Genomic DNA, 6,027 nt, shown 5'->3' on the forward strand with positions numbered 1-6,027 from the left:
ATCTGTAGAAACTGCAGAATTCGAACCCGGGTCATGGGAGTGGTAGACGGACACGCTAACCACTCAGCCACGAGACCCCCAATTTTTTTACATTACATTTTTTAATTACATTTGCACTGCGGTTATTCTGTATATATGCCGATTACATTTTTCATTGTAAACAGAGTTTTTTGTACAATCAAAACGTTGTTTGTTCCATATATGCTTCTATGTTAATAAATATATTTTGTTATCACGTGAAAAGTATCGTATTTTTTATTTTTCAATTAATTAACACAATAATAGATACAAATTCGCACGCTCCGTTCACATTTTTGTTATTACATTTTTATCATTTTTTATACGATCTTAGTAAATTCCATTGAATTATATATAAGAATAGCTTTATAGTGTTGACCTTCTTCTCAAGGTCAGGAAACTTGGAAGCAAACTTTTTTAGCACCAAATTGTCAATGGGTTTTTCAGTTTTCCAATCTATATTTAGCTTCATCCCTGTTAATGTGCCACCGGCGGCATTCTTGTAAACGTTGTTTTGCTGCTAAAATCATTCTACGGCAGTTTTAATCGATTTTTAACTTAATAATTTAACTGAATTATGTAAAATTTTTGGAATCATTTATTATTTGATCCATTTTGATTTTATAAAGTTCATTTGTTTAAAAGTTTTAAAAATGTTACATTGTGCCAGGAGACACTAGGGACTAGGCCCAGACTAGTAGAAAAAAAGAGGCTTTGCTTTTTTGTATTTTTATTTTAAATTTTGACTTTTTATTTTTTTAACTATCGTTAATTAATGTTCAAATATTTTTTATATTCTTTTTAGGGTTTATTATTATTATTAGGATGCTTTTGTAAAATGGCTTTTTGTCATAAGAAATACAGAATACAAAGAGTTTCTTTATTTTAATTTATTGGGTATATATATATATATATTATATATATATATATATATATATATATATACTTTATATATATTTATATATATATATATGATGAAAAATTTTAAATGCAGCTATTTACTTTCAAATTTAAATCATATTTAGACGTTTTGCTCAATGGATGCACATCTCATCAAGCAACAGCAAAGGCAATCAAAGTATTACAAGTCCAGAATCACAATGCTGCAAGCAACAATAAGAAAACTTATGAATGAATGTAATAAATTAAAAAATGAATTGGCTACATACAAAGGTTTTATGTTATGTAACCATAGCAAAATGAATTGAAATTTTGATTAATTTTTTGTTTTTATTTGTTTCTAGATAAAAAACTCATTCCATTTAAAAAGAGTTAACAAAGTATATAATGATAGTTACAAGACCTTTTATATGCAGCTGCATTTTCATGGTCCTCATGCATACCAATTTTTAAGAAAAAGTGGACTAACACTGCCACACTCGAGAACATTGAACAAGTAAAATTTTGTTAATAAGGATATTCTGTAAACTAATATTGCTATATAAAGAAATATGTACTGCAAATGAAATATTGCAAATGCTCTTTAATCCTTGATTCGATATCAATAAAGCCTCAAATAACGTATAATAGGAAAATTGGTAGGTTTATTAAAATATATTTCGTTTGTAAAATTGTGAGTTTAAAATATAGCATATTTTGGTAGCATATGCTAGTTTATTCCTTGTGTATTTTATTTATTTATGTATTTTTTTTGTTTCCCATTTCACCATAAACATTTGTTTTCAATTTATTTAACTTTATTGATGTTAAATGTTAAGCATAAATTATCAAACACATTGTTTATTTGTGAAGATGACTTTATTGGATATGTTAACTATGGAGATGGGAATGAGGACATAGTTGCTTCAGAGATGTTGGTTTTTTATGTTGTTGGTCTGAGAGAAGCTTGGAGGCATTCAATAGCTAATTTTTATACAAATAAATTATCATCTCACAAGTTGAAAGATTTTATAGAGAAAGCCATTGATAAGTTACATAATGCTGGAGTTAGGGTAAACAACATTCGTTTTTCTTAAAGATATGTTAAAATTTTTATACATTATATTTATTTTTTTAGGGTTGTTTCACTGGTAATGGATGGGTTGTCCACTAACGTTTCGGCATGTGGATTGCTTGGATGCTCTTTCACATTTCCAAACATGCAAACAAGTTTCTTGTCCCCAACAACCGGCCAGAAAATATATATCATATTTGATGCATGCCACATGCTGAAATTAATGAGGAATATGTTTCATTCTTATATGATATTTTATAATAATAATCCAATCAAATGGAATCATATCGTAAACTTAGTTAATTATCAGCAACAAATCAAAATGAAACTAAAAAATAAATTAACCAAAAATCGTGTAAATTTTGAAAAGTCTAAGATGAAAGTTAAATATGCATCTCGAGTCTTTAGTTGCTCTGCGGCTAAATCAATAGCTTTTGTGAAAAACATCAATGATCTTTTCCATATATTGAACAGCAAACTGATACTAGATAGAGAATGGAAGCAATCCATTACAAAGAGCAACCTGACAGCCACTATAGATAAACTTTATGAAATGAAAGCCTACTTACTAAGTTTGAAAAATTTAGATGGTGTTACATTTACAAAACTCAAAGGTTTTTTTTATATATCTCAATATCTAAACTAAAACTTAATTACAAGTAATTTCAGAAAAATGTGCATAATTGGCTTGGAGAATTGACGTATCCCTCACAAGGAGTATTAAAGGTAAAACGATACATTTATTTATTTTCTGGTAAAAATAAATTTTAATGATTTTCAGATCTGCCAAGAATCAGAAAGATTATTAAAAATAAATAATTATTGTTTTAAGAAAAAACTTGGAATTGAAAGCAACATACTCCCGCAATGTTTCAACGAAGATTTATTTAACATGGAAAATCGTTTCAATGATGTACAGAATGCAAACCACTATTATGAATTAATAAAAAAAATAACATCATGTACAACATTAAGACGTTTTAACTTAACTAAAGAGTTTTCTATCAACATGCAGTTTTAATAAAAGTAAATTAAATAATAAAATGCAACGAAAATTATACTATTTAAATTTATTAAATCAATTGTTTTATTGAATTTGTACAGTGCTTCTAATAGATTACATCAGAAGCAAATTCTACAACCTTAGTCTTATCTTTATATATATATATATATTTCACTTTTCAAGATAGTTGAAAGATAAATTTTTAATTATGTAAATCAAACATTTTGCAGTTATACAACAAATAAACAAAATCGAAATCCAGAAATAAAAAAAAGTAGGACTGATCTAACTACGAGTTAAGTTAATTACTAATTATAGCAAGATAGATGATTTATAATCAACAAGCAAGAAATATAACAATTTACACATAAGTATAAAAATATACATGCTCATGATCTAGCACCTTCAGGGTTATATATTTTATAAATAGTAATGTTAAACTAAAGATTATTAAACATTACATTAAAAATCAACAGTTGTTCGTTTTATAAAATTTAAATCAATAGCATAATGAATTTCATGTTAGCTTAATATTAATTAAACTATTATTTTTTTAATATATTAATGTCAATTACAGTTAAATTAGTTAAGTTAAAGAATTTGATTTTAACAAATTATTATATAATTAATTTAATATATTAATAAATTATATATAAATCAGAGCATTTAAAGTTAAAACAGAAAAAAAAGACTGCTTTTACTACCAAAAGAAATTTTAAAAACCTCCTCTGTGTGATTAAATTTGGTTTGGGTATGTTATGTTGAAAGCAAATATTCCTTTGTGTTGTAAGCTTTGGGGTGTTGAAAGATTCTAGTTTAGGACATATGCACAGGAATTACATCTTAATTTAAAAATTATTAGTTGATTAATTTATTTATAACAATATAAATTGATTATGAGTTATATTTTTTAAATATTACTAACATTTCATTTTTACAATAAAATTTTTACCGACTTCTTTTCGTTTTCTAGATTCTAATTTAATTTAGGAATGATTCTAACTCTAATGAAAGGATATGAAATGAAGTAATGTAAATTGTAAATGAAGTTCATCATCATCGTGATTCGTGGGTGCTGGGAAAATGAATGAAGAAATCTTTATTTCAGAAAAATGAGGATCGCTAACGAACTTATTATAAATCTTCGATTTTTCTGATGCATCAAAAAAATGGCAATATCTATTTAACGATTAAATACGGCACCTTATAAAACCTAAAACTTTACGGAATGTTCAAAACGAAATAAATTTTAATAAACGAGCTGAATGCAGATCGGCAAAGAGTCATTAACATAACTTCGGGAAGGCCAAGATTTTTTCTAATTATATCTCAGATTTTTCTAAAAATAAATCAAAATGCTCATGAATAATTAATTTTTAGGAACTTGCTTCCAGAGGTAACTTGCCCGTTGAAAAAAATTTTCAATGTTAAAACGCTGGTAGGGCGCTTCCAGTTATATAATTCCATGGTAATTTCTCATAAACTTCTCATATTTTACCTCCGTAACACCAGTTTCATGAATGTGATTTTCAAATTTCAAGATCAGCAACATATAAATATGGAGTGCCGAAATACTTTTGAGTTAGAATGGAAAAACTGAAGAAGTTAAAGAAATCATTAATGCATTAATGCATAAAGCATATGCAAATTTAAAACACGTGTTTTAAAAAAAAGTTTTGATTTTATTTGATCGAATAATCGTTAAAGAAATTCTGTCAGAGTTTTTAAATCATTTGAAAAATATCCTAACAGTAGAAGTTTTATTATTTTACACCAATCGACACAATATTGTATGCTTAAAAGATTATTAAATATATTTATTTATGGCAAAATTATAGTTAACACGCTGTATCACAATATATTTACTAAATGACAATTTTACTATAGTTGTTAAAACAGTGTCTCGGTTTTATTCATTTAAAAAATATTCTGACTAAATATTTTTATATTTTTGTTATAAATATATATTTTTGTTATTGTTGTTATAAATATATATTTTTCTATATATGTGTATAACATATTCTGTATATAACAATATATATCTAAACGAAACAAATCCCATCAATGTTAACTTTGACGCTAGACCCATCGAGATCCGATTTCAGACATCACTGTAGAGGAGATTACAGAAGCTCTGAAAGCTATGAAGGATGGAAAGGCAGCAGGGCCCTCTGGACTTACAAATGACATTATCAAAGCATCTGGTACTGCAGGTATCCAAACGTTACTACAACTTTGCCGTAAAATCTGAAGAAATTGCTCAATGCCGAATGGATAGAGCTATAGCGTGACAATACCGCTATACAAAGGCAAAGGTGATCCATTAAACTGTTCATCATATCGGGGTATACGTCTGTTAGAACACTCCCTGAAAATTGTCAAAAAAATCATTGAGAAAAGATTAACGTCGTGCATCACAATCGGAAATTATCAATTTGGTTTTCTAGCGGGGAAATCAACAATTGATACAATTCACATCCTTTGGCAACTGCAAGAGAAGTACCTCGCAAAGCATCAACAACTATCATACATTTTTGTAGACCTTGAAAAAGCATTAGATTGAGTTCCCCGTGAAGCAATCAGGTGGAGTCTACGTCGACAACTCATTCCAGAATATCTTGTTCGATTTGTGATGGAAATGTATACGAATACTAAGACTCTTGTCAGCACAACAGTTGGAAACACAGATGCATTTGACATCGGCGTTGGAGTTCACCAAGGCTCGATTCTCAGTCTACTGTTATTTATAACTGTGATGGAAGAAATCAAAAAACCGATACGCACTGGTGACATTTGGAATCTAATATATGCTGATGATATCGTTTTAACAACCACGTCTGAGCAGAATGCAGCACAGATGTTTGAAGATTGGAACACCAGACTGGCCGATCATGGATTCAAAGTCAACATCAGCAAAACCAAAGCAATGAACACTGGTGAACCCATCTAATCCACAGCTACTGAACGATGGCCATGTTCAGTTTGTAAAGCTGGTGTAGGTAACAATTCAATCAAGTGTCAGCAGTGTAACCAGTGGTGTCACAAACGTTGT

The sequence above is a fragment of the Helobdella robusta genome (genome assembly GCF_000326865.2).
Source record: "Helobdella robusta unplaced genomic scaffold HELROscaffold_61, whole genome shotgun sequence".
NCBI lineage: Eukaryota > Metazoa > Annelida > Clitellata > Rhynchobdellida > Glossiphoniidae > Helobdella > Helobdella robusta.